Source organism: Myodes glareolus, chromosome 18 (genome assembly GCF_982192425.1).
Source record: "Myodes glareolus chromosome 18, mMyoGla1.1, whole genome shotgun sequence".
Classification (NCBI taxonomy): Eukaryota; Metazoa; Chordata; class Mammalia; order Rodentia; family Cricetidae; genus Myodes; species Myodes glareolus.
The window spans coordinates 20,091,610-20,107,023 of NC_142043.1; the positions used below are offsets into that span (position 1 = coordinate 20,091,610).

The following is a 15,414-nucleotide window of genomic DNA, read 5'->3' on the forward strand; positions in this document are numbered from 1 at the left end:
TGCACTGCTGCAGTGCGGCTATGGTGACTGAGAGAGAGGGATCTCTGCGCTCCAGCCTCCTTCAGCCTTCTATGCCCAGTCCCCACCTTGCCAGCGTTTTTTGTTTAAATATATTTTGCACATTCATGGTAATTCCGAGTTTGAGGACAGACTTCTCTCAGGCTCAGCACAGCATTTTTGCTGACAAGTGAGCTCGGCGGATAGATGTGTCATAGCTAACATTTTCTTGAAGACTCTGGACTCTGAGAATGGCCTCAGAAATGGTAGGCTTTTTTTTTAACTAGCAAGCAAAATTTTTTAATGACTCCAGTAAAATTAAGCATCAAGTAAACAAAAGTTTAACTCTTTCAATTTATCTCACTAGGAGCTAAATGCAGTTTAAAGGCTGCTTAAATTTTGTATGATGTTGGATTTTTTTTTGAGACTAAAACTATCCATCTGCAGACATTGAGACCCAAGTTTAATTTGGATTGAAGTAGATTCTGAATACTTCTGCCTGTGAGAAGAGAGAAGCTTTGTAAGGCGTAAACAAGTTGAATAGAGAACATAGCGATCACTAATAGGCATTTTATGGTCGTTTTAATAGTTTCCTGCTGAGAAATATTTCAAGATTTATTGAAGCCCCCCCCACTCCATTCTCCCTACTACACTCACACACGCGCTCACACTTTTTATTTGTCCTAATGAACGTCCAGCCTCTGTGGAGATCTCTTATGAGAACACGTGCCTTCTGATAACTCCCAACCCCACCAATCCTACTCTCACCGAGTTCACAGGAACTTCAGAAGTACGGAGTGACAACTTTGGTTCGAGTTTGTGGTGCTACCTATGATAAAGCTGCAGGTGAAAGGGAGGTATCCATGCTCTAGATTGGATGATGGTGCTCTGCCAGTTAATCAAACAGTAGATGACTGGCTAAACCTGATAAAGCCAAGTTTGGTGAAGAGTCAGGTTGCTGTGCTGCAGTGCTTTGTGTGGCAGGGTTGGGAAGGGCCCTGTGTTACTGGCGCTTGCATTGATGTGAGATGCAGTGTGAAGATTCCGTTCAGTTTATAAGACAAAAAAGAAGGGGAACATTCAATTCCAAAGAGCAGCTTTACTTGGAGAAATACTAATTAAATGTGTGATTATTCTTCAGAGATACCAATGGGCATTGCTGTGTTCAGTAGAAGTAGAGGAAGGCTGACTGGATCGTGGCATTAGAGAGAACTCTTGGTAAGTGGAAATGTGAATCTGGAATCTATCGGTGTTAACAAAGCAGTGATGGAGTCAGTTCTCAGTTTCTAATGATTGAAAAGAAAACAAATGATAAAGAAATCTCTCTACAACACAAAAGGAAAAGAGATTAATTTAGTGAAAGATGATTTTGCTCCTAGTTTTGGAGTTTGATTTATGCCAGGATAGAATGATTTCAAAATCCTTTGTGTTTTTAATTTTTTGTTCAAAACAGATGTCTGAGAAAAACCAGAAAGAAAAAAAACCTCACAATCAATAACAGCCAAGGCAATATGTCTCCACTAGAGCCCAGCTATCCTATCACAGCAGCCCTGAATATTACAACATAGGTGAAGCACAGAAAAATGCCTTAAAACCACCTTTGTGAAGATGATTGAAGTCCTTAAAGATGAAATGAATAAACAATTTCAAGAAAGCCACCATGTGGCCTGGGTCACATAGTAAATTCCAGGACAGCCTTGGCTACATAGTAGATTCCAGGCTAGCCTGGTCTATACAGTGAATTCCAGGGCAGTTTGCATTACAAAATGAGATTCTGTCTCAAAAAATATATCTCAGCCGTTGTCCTGAGAAATCTTGTCATCCTGTCACTGGTTTGTCTACCTCACTCATCCCTGGTCACTCAGGGACCATTGACAGACTTTTCTGGTACCCACCTTGGTCACTATCCTGCGCTTTTTCTTGTTCACAGGAATGCATAGTATTTCTGGGTGCAAAGGCCAAATGAGCATCCCCCACTATTAGCTGACTCAGATGACAGCATATAGTTTCAGAGTAGCCTCCTTGAGACCCTGACTATGTCCTCTGGAGAAAGTTGCTAATGCTGAGACCTATGATGTCTCACTGTAAACCAGGAATGCAATGTCCCATGAGAAGATGCAACATTTCTTAAATGGAGACAGCCCTGCACACAGCTGTCCTGCTCATGACAGCTCTCAGTGTCCTGAAGCCAGAGGCCCACTGCCATCTTCTGTCCTGCCTTCTTCAGAAGAGACTAGCTTGCAATAGTATGAGTGTCTCAGCCACCATGTTAGTTTTGCTGGGGGCGGAGATGCCATTGGATGTGCTGGAGGTATAGAGGTTTATGTATGTAAACTTGCATGCATGTTTGGGATTGTGTGTAGAATGTGGATGTCTCTGGGGCAGGCGTCATGTGTATGTATGTGGTTGGGCATCTGATCTGTCTCCTAAAAGAAGATAGTAGTTCTCCCAAGTTTGACATCTTTTGATGAGCTTCACATAATTCTTGGGGTCAGGGATGTGAATTGGCACCTTCCCACCACCTTGATGCAGTGTTGCAGGTTGGGTCTTTTAGAGCTCCAGGGACAAGTGCTGTAAGACTTACTACATAAATGTCTTCCCTTGATGTCAAATGCAGACTGCCCCTCCCAGGTAGGTTGATTTTTAGAAATGAAATCTTGGGCTATGATCAGGTTACATATGAACAAAGAGAACCAGACACTTGCCTCTTTGTACTGTCACCTCTGCTTCAGCCAAATGGAGGTAGAACTTCCTGCAGGCTTTGAAGAAGTCAGCTGTAATGTGAGCGAGGACCAGGTAGGCCTTAGGAGCCAAGTGTGAACATCAGTTGCAACCAGGGAGGAAGTGAGTATTTTGACTCCAAAACTCATGCCCATGAGGCAAACACACTCCCAAAGCCTCCATAGTCTGTCTTACCATGAGCCCAGACTACAGGCTGGACTATCTGAAACTGGGAGCCAAGTTAGATCTATGAACCTGTCAAAACATGAAATAAATTCCTACTGACTACATTGTTGCAGAGTTCTGCTTTCTTGGCCCATCACCCAGTCCTCCCTGGCTGCAAACAGGGTAAGGTAGGAACACAGGGGTCCATCCCCCGTAATTGTAAGGGAAGAGAGTAAAGTTTTCTCTCTTTAAATATTTAAATTTATTGAAAGGCATAATGGCTCCTCATTGGCCAAAAGAATTGAAATCCAGCACTATCACACGTTGTTAGTACACGTATAAATTGGACCAATCATGCAGAGTACAATTCAGCAAAATCCCACCTAGGTTTCAGAAGTACACTCTGTGTTGGTCATACGATAAAGAAAAGGCGTATTTCTCAACATTTGTCCTGACCTTTAGTGATGCCTGCCTACAGTTCATGAGACCTTTACTTAGACTGTAAGAAATACAAGAAATCATAAATACTACCACTGGGGTAGGATCACTAAGCATTTTAAAATAAATATTGCCTCTTCAGTTCTTTCTCGTTTTATTAACCCCATACATTTGTTATTCCAGCAATCTCTCAACTGAGAACATGCCAAAGACAATCATATTTCATCCTAGAGATACACAAAACTATTTGACAAAATCTCAGAGGGGCTGCTAATACATTTGTACCAGGAAGACACTGCAGAAATTCCTCTGAACCTGCCATAAAGAAGATAAACATGGCTGGGCAGTAGTGGTTCGCGCCTTTAATCCCAGCACTCGGGATAAGGAGGCAGGTGGATCTCTGTGAGTTCGAGGCCAGCCTTGTCTACAGAGCAAGTTCCAGGCTGTTACCCAGAGAAATGTTTTGAAAAGGAAAATAAACAAAGCTACACTGTGCTTCAGTAGAGTTGCTACTGTTTAACCATGTTTCATGTCATGCACGTATGCTATCCTGGTTTGGTTCACTGGTGTATGTATTTACGCATGTGCAAGCAAACTGAGGGACTGTTGAAACGCCAGGGCAGAAAGAAGGGCATCTGGTCACACTGGGCTGTCCCTGTGTTAGAGATCGACTCTGACTGGGACAGTTTAAGTTCGTCCTAAATGTGACTCTGTCTAGCACTTTTACTGTATCAGTGGGAATCCAACATTGCTGCAAGCTATTTCTAGAGTTATGCCTTAAATAAAATTTCTCAGTTTTGAAGATAGACATAAATATAGTTAACCTTATGATTGTATTTCTACACACCAAAGAATGTATACATTAAAACAACATTAGGAGACTTATCACAATTTGAGATTCTTTTTTTTTATAATTTTTTATTACCATTGTTTAATAAATAAGCTGTTTTGACGTATAGCAGGGAAAATATAGCCTGGAGGGAAACACAAACAAAGATATATAGAGAGAGTAGGCAGAATCAAAGAGATGCTATGTAGCTGTCCAAGGATAAAGATGCCCATACCCTTTCTGGTAAACCACAACCTCATGGTGATACACAGATGAATAGAAATAGATTAACTAAAGATGAAAGAATAGGTAGGAATACTCTTGAACCATTTGCCAAACAGTGTTTTGATTAATATAATTTGTGTGATTATTCATGTGTTGGTTGCTGGGAAATGAAGAGCAGTGTCAGTTTAAACTTATATCCCTCTATTTTCTCTCTGTTGGTGTATTTCCTCTGGGAAGGTTCTAGAGCTTCCTTACTGGAAATATAAGAGTAAAAAACTTCGCAGAAGTGATGAAATGCTCACAATTGGATGTTCATTATAATAAAGAAAATGACAGTCACATGTTATTTTTATATTTTTAATTTTTATTGCTTTATAAATAATACCATTCAAAATTTCCACTTCTTCCCCTCCTCCCATTTCCCTCCTGCTCCCTCACTCTTCCTCCCCTTCCCCCTCCAGTCCAAAGAGAAGGCAGGGTACCCTGCCCTGTGGGAAGTCAAAGGCCCTCCCCACTCCATTCAGGCTTAGGAAGGTGTGCATCCAGATAGACTAGGATCCCAAAAAGCCAGTACATGCAGATGAGACAAATCCCACTGTCATTATCATTAGCTTCTCAGTCAGCCTTCACTATCAGCTACATTCAGAGGGTCCAGTTTGATTACATGCTCATTCAGTCCCAATCCAGCTGACTTTGGTGAGCTACCCTTAGATCAGTCACACTGTCTCAGTGGGTGGACCAACTCCTCCTGGTCCTGAGTTCCTTGCTCAGATTCTCCCTTCTTCTGCTCTTCATCTGGACCTTGGGAGCTCAGTCCAGTGCTAAGAGTGGGTCTCTGTATCTATCTCCATCTGTAGCCAGATGAAGGTTCTATGGTGATGTTCAAGATAGTCATCAGTTGGACTATGGAACAAGGCCAGTTAAGACACCCTCTCCTCTACTGCCCAAGGATCTAGCTGGGGAAATCCCCATGGGCACTTTGGAACCCCTCTAGAGCCAAGCCTCTTGCCAGCCCTAAAATGGCTCCCCTAATTAAGATATCTTCTTCCTTGCTTCTATATCCACCCTTCCTCCATCTCAACCATCCCACTCCCCAAACCTCCCCTTCTTCCTTCTCTTTCCCCCTCTCCCCTCCTTCCCTCCAACCCCACCACCATGCTCCCAGCTTTTGCCCGGCAATCTTGTCTACTTCCAATTTCCAGGAGGATAAATATATGTTTTTCTTTGGGTTCATCTTATTACTTAGGTTCTCTAGGATCATGAACTCTAGGCTCAGTGTCCTTTGTTTATGGCTAGAATCCACTAATGAGTGAGTACATACCATATTCATCTTTTTGGGTCTGGTAATTTTTATGTTTCTCTTCAAGGCCAGCTTAAGTATAAATTTGTTTTTTTAAACACTTGGAAAATTAAAGAACTCATTTTATATGATGTTATTCAAAAACACAGAAAACAATGATGGTGACAATTTCTAGAGTAGTTACAGTTGAAATAAAAGGAACCACCATGTTTAATACACAGATGACACGGCTTCTGCAGTTCTGGCTGGCACAGGGTAAGGGGGTCGCAGGGACAGAGCCCAGAGCTGAGCTCTAGTTTCTCCTCTGCCCTCACTTCAAGCTGCAGCCTCCCCCCTCCTCCTGGGTTCTGCAAGCGAACTAGCCATGCCTCCCTGCTCCTTGCCAGTTATTTAAGCTGGCTTGATCCCGGTCTTGCTGTTCCAGGGGCTCCTCCAAACCTAGCTCACTTTCAAATAAGGCGAAAAATGCCGGTTTGCTCAGGTCTTGGATGAGTTGAGCAGCCTTGCTTGGCCCCCTAGTACAATCTGGAGCTGTGCCAAGCTTTCTATGATTGGCCTCTGCCCCTAACACCCGTGCTGTCATTTCATCCTCAGCTCCTACAGCAGGGACCTCTGTGCGATGGGGAGTGTAGGGGGCTCGGGTTCTGAGAATCTTGCAGAGTTTGCCCTTGACTAGGTTCACATGAGGTACACCACAGGCTCAGTTTCTGGGACTTCAGGTCTGACCACCACCAGGTCCTTGGTTCGGGGGGGGTGGGGGTCTGGAGAAGCAGTTGCTGCCACACAGCCCTACTTACCTCAAGCAGCCCCAGAGCTCCTGCTTCTCCACCTCAGAGGTCTTCATGGCCTCAGGCCCCCACTACCTGCAGCTTTCTTGGCAGAGGCTACAGTGACAGCTCTAGGTCCCTGGGGAGCAGAGGACATGGCACTCCTGGAGCCCCATGTGCTGCCTGCTGGGCACCTCCTGTGGCTACACAGCCTTCTTTGCCTTGCCCCAGGAGCTGACCAGCCTCCTCAAGCCATTGACCATCTGGATCCACAGGTTTGCTTGTGACCAAAGTTACGTACTATCACGCCTGCACAGTGTCTCGTGGGCCCTACATTGCCCCTGTGTAACACCCTGTTGGCCCCCTGTACTGACTTGCCAGCCTTTGGATTCCATCTGCTGCCCTGTCTGTCCAAGTCACATGGGTTTAATGTGACTCACGGACCCAGGGCGACCTGTTGGTCTGCTGCAGTACCTGACCTGCTTGCTGAACTCAGGGAGCTTCAGAGATCAAGGTGTGCCGACTTTCAGATGACTCTCCATCCCCAAGAACTGAGTCAAGTGAACACCTGAGTGACATTCAGAGAAGTGCTGTGGGGGCACAAGGCAGGTGACAGTGCCACAGGCATGCTTACACACCCTGCAGAGCCACTGGACTCCACACTGTTGGGAGGGTCCTTCCTTTTTGTGTATGTGCAGTTTTATTATTCTTATTATTTTCATCATCATCGTAATCATTATTCTTTTTTTTGAAAGTAATTTTATTAAATTATAAAAGTTTCCATTTACGCCCCTCTTCCCAACACCCTCCCACTCCCCCCTCCCTCTCCTCCTCCCTCTTTGTCCCTAAGGGCAGTCAGGGTTTCCTGCCCTGTGGGAAGTTCAAGTTCTTCCCCCCTCCCTCCAGGTCCAGGAAGGTGAGTATCCAAACAGACTGGATCCCAGAAATCCAGTATATGCAGAGGAAACTAGTCCCAGTGTCATTGTCAATGGCTTCTCAGAAAGACTCCAGGCCAGCCACATTCAGAGAATCCGGCCACATTCAGAGAATCTGGTTGGATCACGTGCTCGTTCAGTCGCAGTCCAGCTGGCCTTGGTAAACTCTCATTAGATCCGACCCCTTGTATCAGTGGGTGATAGCATCCCTCGCAGTCCTTTGTCATTTTCTTCGTCCTTCTGCTCTTCATTTGGATCTTGCGGGGCTCAGTTCGGTGCTCCAATGTGGGTCTCCATCTGTATCGCCATCCAACGCCAGATGAAGGATCTATGGTGATAAGCAAAATATTCATCAGTATGGTTATGGGCCAAGGCCGGTTCAGACACCCTCTCCTCTGTCCAGAGAACAATCTGGGGATCTCTCCTTGGTCCTGGGATCCCATATATAATCAAGTTTCCTGTAAACCCTAAAATGACTCCCTTAGTTGAAATATATTCTTCCCTGATCCCATATTCATCCTTCCTCCCTTCCCCCCATCCCGGTCAACCGAGCTTTCTCCATTCCTCCCCTACTCCCTTCTCTCTAACCCTCTCCCCTTCCAACAACCCTCCCCCCCCCATGCACCCAAGGTTACCTGGGACTCTTGACTATTTCCTACCTCCTGGCGGATAGCTAAATAATCTTCATCAGGTTCGTCTTCTTATTTAGCTTCTCTAGGATCACGAATAATAGGCTCAAAGACCTTTAATTATGGTTAGAATCCACTTATGAGTGAATACATACCGTGTTCCTCTTTTTGGGTCTGGCTTACCTCACTCAGTAAAGCGTTTTCTATGTCCATCCATTTGCATGCAAAATTCAAGATGTCATTATTTTTTACCGCTGAGTAAAACTCTAATGTGTATATGTTCCACACCTTTTTTAACCATTCTTCTCTTGAGGGGCACCTAGGCTGTTTCCAGGTTCTGGCTATTACAAATAGTGCTGCTATGAACATAGTTGAACAAACGCTTTTGTAGTATGTTCGGGAATCTCTAGGGTATATTCCCAAGAGTGGAATTGCTGGGTCCTGAGGGAGGTTGACTCCCAGTTTCCTGAGAAACCGCCACACTGATTTCCACAGTGGCTGCACAAGTTTGCATTCCCACCAAAAATGGATGAGTGTTCCCCTCATTCCACATCCTCTCCAGCATAGGCTATCATTGGTGTTTTTGAGTCTAGCTATTGTGACAGGTGTAAGATGGTATCTCAAAGTGGTTTTGATTTGCATTTCCCTGATCGCTAAGGAGGTTGAGCATGACCTTAAGTGTCTTCTGGCCATTCGAAGTTCATCTGTTGTGAATTCTCTGTTCAGATCAGTACCCCATTTTTTAATTGGGTTAATTAGAGTTTTAGTGTCTAGTTTCTTGAGTTCTTTGTATATTCTGGAGATCAGACCTTTGTCTGATGAGGGGTTGGTGAAGATCTTCTCCCAGTCAGAAGGCAGCCTTTTTGTCTTACTGACAGTGTCCTTTGCTTTACAGAAGCTTCTCAGTTTCAGCAGGTCCCATTTATTCATTGTTTCTCTTATTGTCTGTACTACTGGGGTCCTACTTAGGAAGTGGCCTCCTGTGCCTATATCTTGTAGACTACTTCCCACTTTCTCTTCTATCAGGTTCAAAGTGGACAGATTGATGTTGATGTCTTTAATCCATTTGGACTTGAGTTTTGTGCATGGTGATAGATATGGATCTATTTTCATTCTTCTACAGGTTGACATCCAGTTATGCCAGCACCATTTGTTAAAGACGCTTTCCTTCTTCCATTGTATACCTTTAGCTCCCTTGTCAAAAATTAGGTGTTCATAGGTTTGAGGGTTAGTATCTGGGTCTTCTATTCGATTCCATAGGTCGACTTCTCTGTTCTTATGCCAATACCAGGCTGTTTTCAATACTGTAGCTCTGTAATAGAGTTTGAAGTCAGGGATAGTAATGCCTCCAGAAGTTCCTTTATTGTATAAGATTGTTTTGGCTATCCTGGGTTTTTTGTTTTTCCATATAAACTTGATTATTGTTCTCTCAAGGTCTGTGAAGAAGTTTGATGGGATTTTGATGGGGATTGTATTGAATCTATAGATTGCTTTTGGTAGAATTGCCATTTTTACTATGTTGATTCTCCCAATCCAAGAGCAGGGGAGGTCTTTCCATTTTCTGGTATCCTCCTCAATTTCTCTTTTCAAAGGCTTAAAGTTCTTGTCAAATAGGTCTTTCACATCCTTGGTTAGAGTAACCCCAAGATATTTTATGCTATTTGTGGCTATTGTGAAAGGTGATGCTTCTCTGATTTCCCTCTCCGTTTCTTTATCCTTTGTGTATAGGTGTGCCACTGATTTTTTGGAGTTGATCTTGTATCCTGCCACGTTACTAAAGGTGTTTATCAGCTGTAGGAGTTCTTTGGTAGAGTTTTTGGGGTCGCTTATGTACACTATCATATCGTCAGCAAATAACGAAAGTTTAACTTCATCCTTTCCAATTCGAATCCCCTTGATCCCCTTATGTTGTCTTATTGCTATTGTTAGAACTTCAAGCACTATATTGAAGAGGTCTGGAGAGAGTGGACAGCCTTGTCGTGTTCCTGATTTTAGTGGAAAGGCTTTGAGTTTCTCTCCATTCAATTTGATGTTAGCTGTCGGCTTGCTGTATATTGCTTTTATTATATTTAGGTATGATCCTTGTATCCCCAGTCTCTCCAACACCTTTATCATAAATGGGTGTTGAATTTTGTCAAATGCTTTTTCAGCATCCAATGAAATGATCATATGGTTTTTTTCTTTCAGTTTATTTATATGATGGATTACATTGATAGATTTGCGTATGTTGAACCATCCCTGCATCTCTGGGATGAAGCCTACTTGATCATAATGGATAATTTTTCTAATGTGTTCTTGGATTCGGTTTGCCAGTATTTTATTGAGAATTTTCGCGTCGATGTTCATGAGTGAGATTGATTGGCCTCTAATTCTCTTTCTTGGTTGTGTCTTTGTGTGGTTTTGGTATTAGGGTGACTGTAGCTTCATAAAAGGAGTTTGGCAGTGACTTTTCTTTTTCTATATTGTGGAATACATTAAGGAGTATAGGTATTAGCTCTTCCTGGAAGTTCTGGTAGAATTCTGCATTGAAACCATCTGGTCTTGGGCTTATTTTGGTAGGGAGATTTTTGATAACAGCTTCTAGTTCTTCACGACTAACAGGTCTATTTAGATTGTTCACCTGGTCTTGGTTCAACTTTGGTATATGATACTTATCTAAAAAAATGTCCATTTCTTTTACATTTTCCAACTTTGTGGCATATAAACTTTTGTAGTAAGATCTAATGATTCTCTGAATTTCCTCTGTGTCTGTGGTTATGTCCCCCTTTTCATTTCTGATCCTATTAATTTGCAAGTTCTCTCTCTGCCGTTTGATTAGTTTGGATAGGGGTTTGTCAATCTTGTTAATTTTCTCCAAGAACCAACTTTTTGATTAATTGATTCTTTGAATTGTTTTCTGTGTTTCTATTTTGTTGATTTCAGCCCTCAGTTTGATTATTTCCAGTCTTCTACTCCTCATGGGTAAATCAGCTTCTTTTTTTTCTAGAGCTTTCAAGCGTGTTGTTAAGTCTCCAATGTGTGCTTTCTCCGTTTTCTTTAGGTGGGCACTTAATGCTATGAACTTTCCTCTTAGCACTGCTTTCATAGTGTCCCATAGGTTTGAATACGTTGTGTCTTTGTTTTCATTATATTCAAGGAAGACTTTAATTTCTTTCTTTATTTCTTCCTTGACCCAGGGGTGATTCAGTAGTTGACTGTTCAACTTCCATGAGTTTGTTGGCTTCCTGGGGGTACCATTGTTGTTGAATTCTAATTTTAATCCATGGTGATCTGACAAGACACAGGTGGTTACTAATATTTTTTTGTATCTGTGGAAGTTTGCTTTGTTACCAAGTATGTGGTTAATTTTCGAGAAGGTTCCATGAGCTGCAGAGCAGAAGGTATACTCTTTCCTATTTGGGTGGAGTGTTCTATAGATGTCTGTTAAGTCCATTTGATTCAGTACCTCCAATAAATCTCTTATTTCTCTGTTAGGTTTCTGTCTGATAGACCTGTCCATTGGTGAGAGAGGAGTGTTGAAGTCTCCTACTATTAGTGTGTGTGGTTTGATAACTGCCTTGAGTTCTAGAAGAGTTTCTTTTACGTATGTGGGTGCCTTTATATTAGGGGCATAGATATTCAAGATTGAGACTTCTTCCTGATGAATTGTTCCTGTTATGAGTATGAAATGTCCATCTCCATCTCTTCTGATTGATTTTAGTTTGAAGTCGATTTTGTTAGATATTAGAATGGCCACACCCGCTTTTTTCTTAGGTCCATTTGCTTGGAAAACCTTTTCCCAACCCTTTACTCTGAGTAGGTGTCTGTTTTTGTGGTTGAGGTGTGTTTCTTGTAGACAGCAGAATTTTGGATCCTGTTTTTGTATCCAATCTCTAAGTCTGTGCCTCTTTATAGGTGAGTTGAGTCCATTGATATTAAGTGATATTAAAGACCAGTGATCGATGACTACGGTCATTTTTTTGGGTAGTAGAGTGTGTGTGTTTTCCTTCTTTGAGTTGTGCTTGTGAAGGGTCACTAGATGTCTGAGTTAATGTAGGCAGTGTTGGGAATGTTGGATTCCTTGGGTTGTGATTTTCCTTCTAGTATTCTCTGTAAGGCTGGATTAGTAGCTACGTATTGTTTAAATTTGTTTTTATCCTGGAATATTTTGTTTTCTCCGTTGATAGTGAACACTAGCTTGGCTGGGTAAAGTAGTCTGGGCTTGCATCCATTGTCTCTTAGTTTCTGCAGTACCTCTATCCAGGACCTTCTGGCTTTCATGGTTTCCATTGAGAAGTTTGGTGTAAGTCTGATAGGTTTACCTTTATAAGTTACTTGACCTTTTTCCTTTGCAGCTCTCAATATCCTTTCTTTAGTCTGAATGCTTTGTGTTTTGATTATTATATGACGAGGGGATGTTTTTTTCTGATCCAGTCTATTCAGTGTTCTGTATGCTTCTTGAACCTTCATAGGAATATCGTTCTTTAGGATGGGAAAGTTTTCTTCTATAATTTTGTTGAGTATATTTTCTGGACCTTTGAAATGCAATTCTTCTCCTTCTTCTACTCCTATTATTCTTAGATTTGGTTTTTTTATTGTGTTCCACAGTTCTTGAATGTTTTGTGATGAGAATTTGTTGAATTTGCTGTTTTCTTTGGTCAGAGTGTTTAATTTCTCTATGGTGTCCTCAGAGTCTGAGATTCTTTCTTCTATCTCTTGTATTCTATTGGTTAAGCTTGTTTCTGAAGTCTCTGTTCATTTACCCAGATTTTCCATAGCCAGCCGGCCCTCGGTTTGTGATTTCTTCATTGACTCCATTTCAGTTTTCAAATCTTGAACTGTTTCTATTACCTGTTTTATTGTTTTTTCTTGGTTTCCCAGAATTTCATTTACGGATTTAGTCATTTCTTCAAACTTTTTGGTATATTTCTCATCCATTTCTTTACTCATTTCCTCAATTTTTTTGTTATACTAATCTTCCATTTCTTTACGGCAGATTTTCACCTCCTGTTTAAGTTCCTCTATTATTTTCATAAAGAAGTGCTTAGAGTCGATTTCTTCTATTTCTTCTGGAGTAGGGTGTTCAATTCTTCTAGTTTCGAGCTCCCTGGATTCTGGCGATGTCATGTTGCCTTTCAGGTTGTTGGAGGAATTCTTGCATTGGCGCCTGCCCATCTCCTCCACTCTGAAAGAAACTCCTCAGCACTTTCTGGATAGAACTCAGCACTCTCTGGGTAGAACTTCACAGCACTCTCTGGATAGAGCTCCTCAGCCCTCTCTGGGAAGAACTCCTCAGCAGTGCAAAAGGGCTAGCTGGTCTTCCCAGGACCCGGGAGACAAAGGGCCCACAGCAGTGGGGGGAGGGGAGGGGTCCTTTGGAACACCGAAGACCCTGCCGAAGAAGTTGAGGGGGAAAGGGCTGTGCTCCCTTCCCGGACAGGCAGGCAGGCTGCCCAGGCTAGCACCCACTCAGCTCTCTGGGAAGAGCGCCTCAGCAGTGCAACAGGGCTAGCTGGTCTTCCCAGGACCCGGGAGGCAAAGGGCCCGCAGCAGTGGGGGGAGGGGAGGGGTCCCTTGGAACACTGAAGACCCTGCTGCAGAAGCTGAGGGGGGAAGGGCTGTGATCCCTTCCCGGACAGGCAGGCAGGCTGCCCAGGCTAGCACCCACTCAGCTCTCTGGGAAGAACTCCTAAGCCCAATTTGAGATTCTTATTTAAATGCAATTTAAGCAAAGCATAAAACAATTTACACATATTATTCTTTCGGAGAAAGAACTGGCCACGATGGCTGCAGTTAGATTTATCATTTCTATCTTCATTTTGATGTTTTCATTTTATTTTGGATTTTAGTTTAACAACTCGCTTGGGTTTAGGGAAGGAACCACACTCAACTCCAAACCCAGTTTTAATTTTGAATTGAACTGGGACCACAAAAAGATCATTTGCTTTATATGTCTGTAGAGCACAGCAGAAACAAACATTTGGGAAGATTTATAAAATTTTTTTCCATTGAAAATGTGATATACCAGTAGGTCAATTTACTCTTTTTTGGGGGGGGACATTTATTCTGGATGATTCATCTTTTTTCTTCAGATGCCTCAGTTGTTCAGAATTCTTTAGATTCCTTATCTGGATACCTTTATTCTTCTGAAAAGACAGAAACAGAACTCTAATTTTGGGGGGATTTTCTTTTGGCAGGTTATATCTGATCAAATGAAAAGCATTTGTTAGTTTTGTACGCTAGTTTAGATTAAATGTCCATACTGTTTGATGAAATATTATCTCTTCTAATTAAGAGATATCTCTTGCTCAAATCAAATCTTTATCTATTTTGATGATATCCATAGCTTTTCTTCTCCTGTGAAAACAAAAGAAAAACCCGTGCCCAACCTAAGACATATCCTGGTTTCCATTCTGATGTCATTGCATCTTTAAAGTTTATCAGCTGATTTAATCCTGTCGTTTGCCCTGCTATCCAATGTTTCCCCATGGTTGTTGTTCCATTCTCATTAGCATTTAGAAAATACAAAGTTATTAAAGAATTATGAAATCCATTTCTGGGGGCATTTATCATACCTTTCTGTTTATTTAACATATCCTTTAGAGTTCGATTTGCTCTTTCTATAACTACCTGCCCTGTAGGATTGTGTGATATGCCTGTGATATGCTTGATAATAAATTAACAACTGTTTCATTTTCTTAGATACATATGCTGGACAAGTATCAGTCTTTATTTGTGCAGGTATACCCATGATGGGCATAATTTCTAATAAATGTGTGATTGCTGAATCTTTTTTTTTCCGAACTCAAAGCGGCCTCCCATAGAAAACTTAAATAGATTCAATAGTGTGGTGTACATATTTTAATTTTCCACCTTCTACAAATGGAACACTTCCACCTGCCAGATTTCATTTCTTTGAGTACCCTTTGGGTTACTTCCTTTATCCTTTGCTGACCTACATTCGTTCGTCCCATGCCTGTCTTTGTCACACCTTCTGCATAATTCATGAAGGAAGGGTGTTCTGAAATGTTTAGAAAAACATTATTTCTAGGAACATTCTATTTACAATCCATTTTAAGGTGGTCTTATTTGCCACAATTGAAACACATGACATTTCACTTTTTCTTTAAGCCTCTGGAAATCACTCCTCCTATCTAAGTATCATTATGATCATGAGATTCAATATTAATTGTCTTTTAAATACATTTTCCCAAAGGTGCTAATATTACCAATTTAATAGCCAATTATTCTTTTGCATTGAGAATTAGCAATTTCAAAATCTAGAGATTCAATTATTATTTGTCTACCTTTTGATTTTGGTATCATTCTATTTACTGCTGATGTCAATCTTTGTAAGAAATCCGTGAAGGTTTCTTTTGGGCCCTGTATGTCTTTAGCAAATGATTCAACCTTGGTTCCTATTTCTTCA

At 41.8% G+C, this 15,414-nt stretch overlaps 1 pseudogene; it reads left to right on the forward strand.

The window, feature by feature from the left end:
- Window positions 1-300: 300 nt before the first annotated feature.
- Window positions 301-1,177, forward strand: LOC148119094 (protein tyrosine phosphatase type IVA 2-like; annotated as a pseudogene).
- Window positions 1,178-15,414: the final 14,237 nt, after the last annotated feature.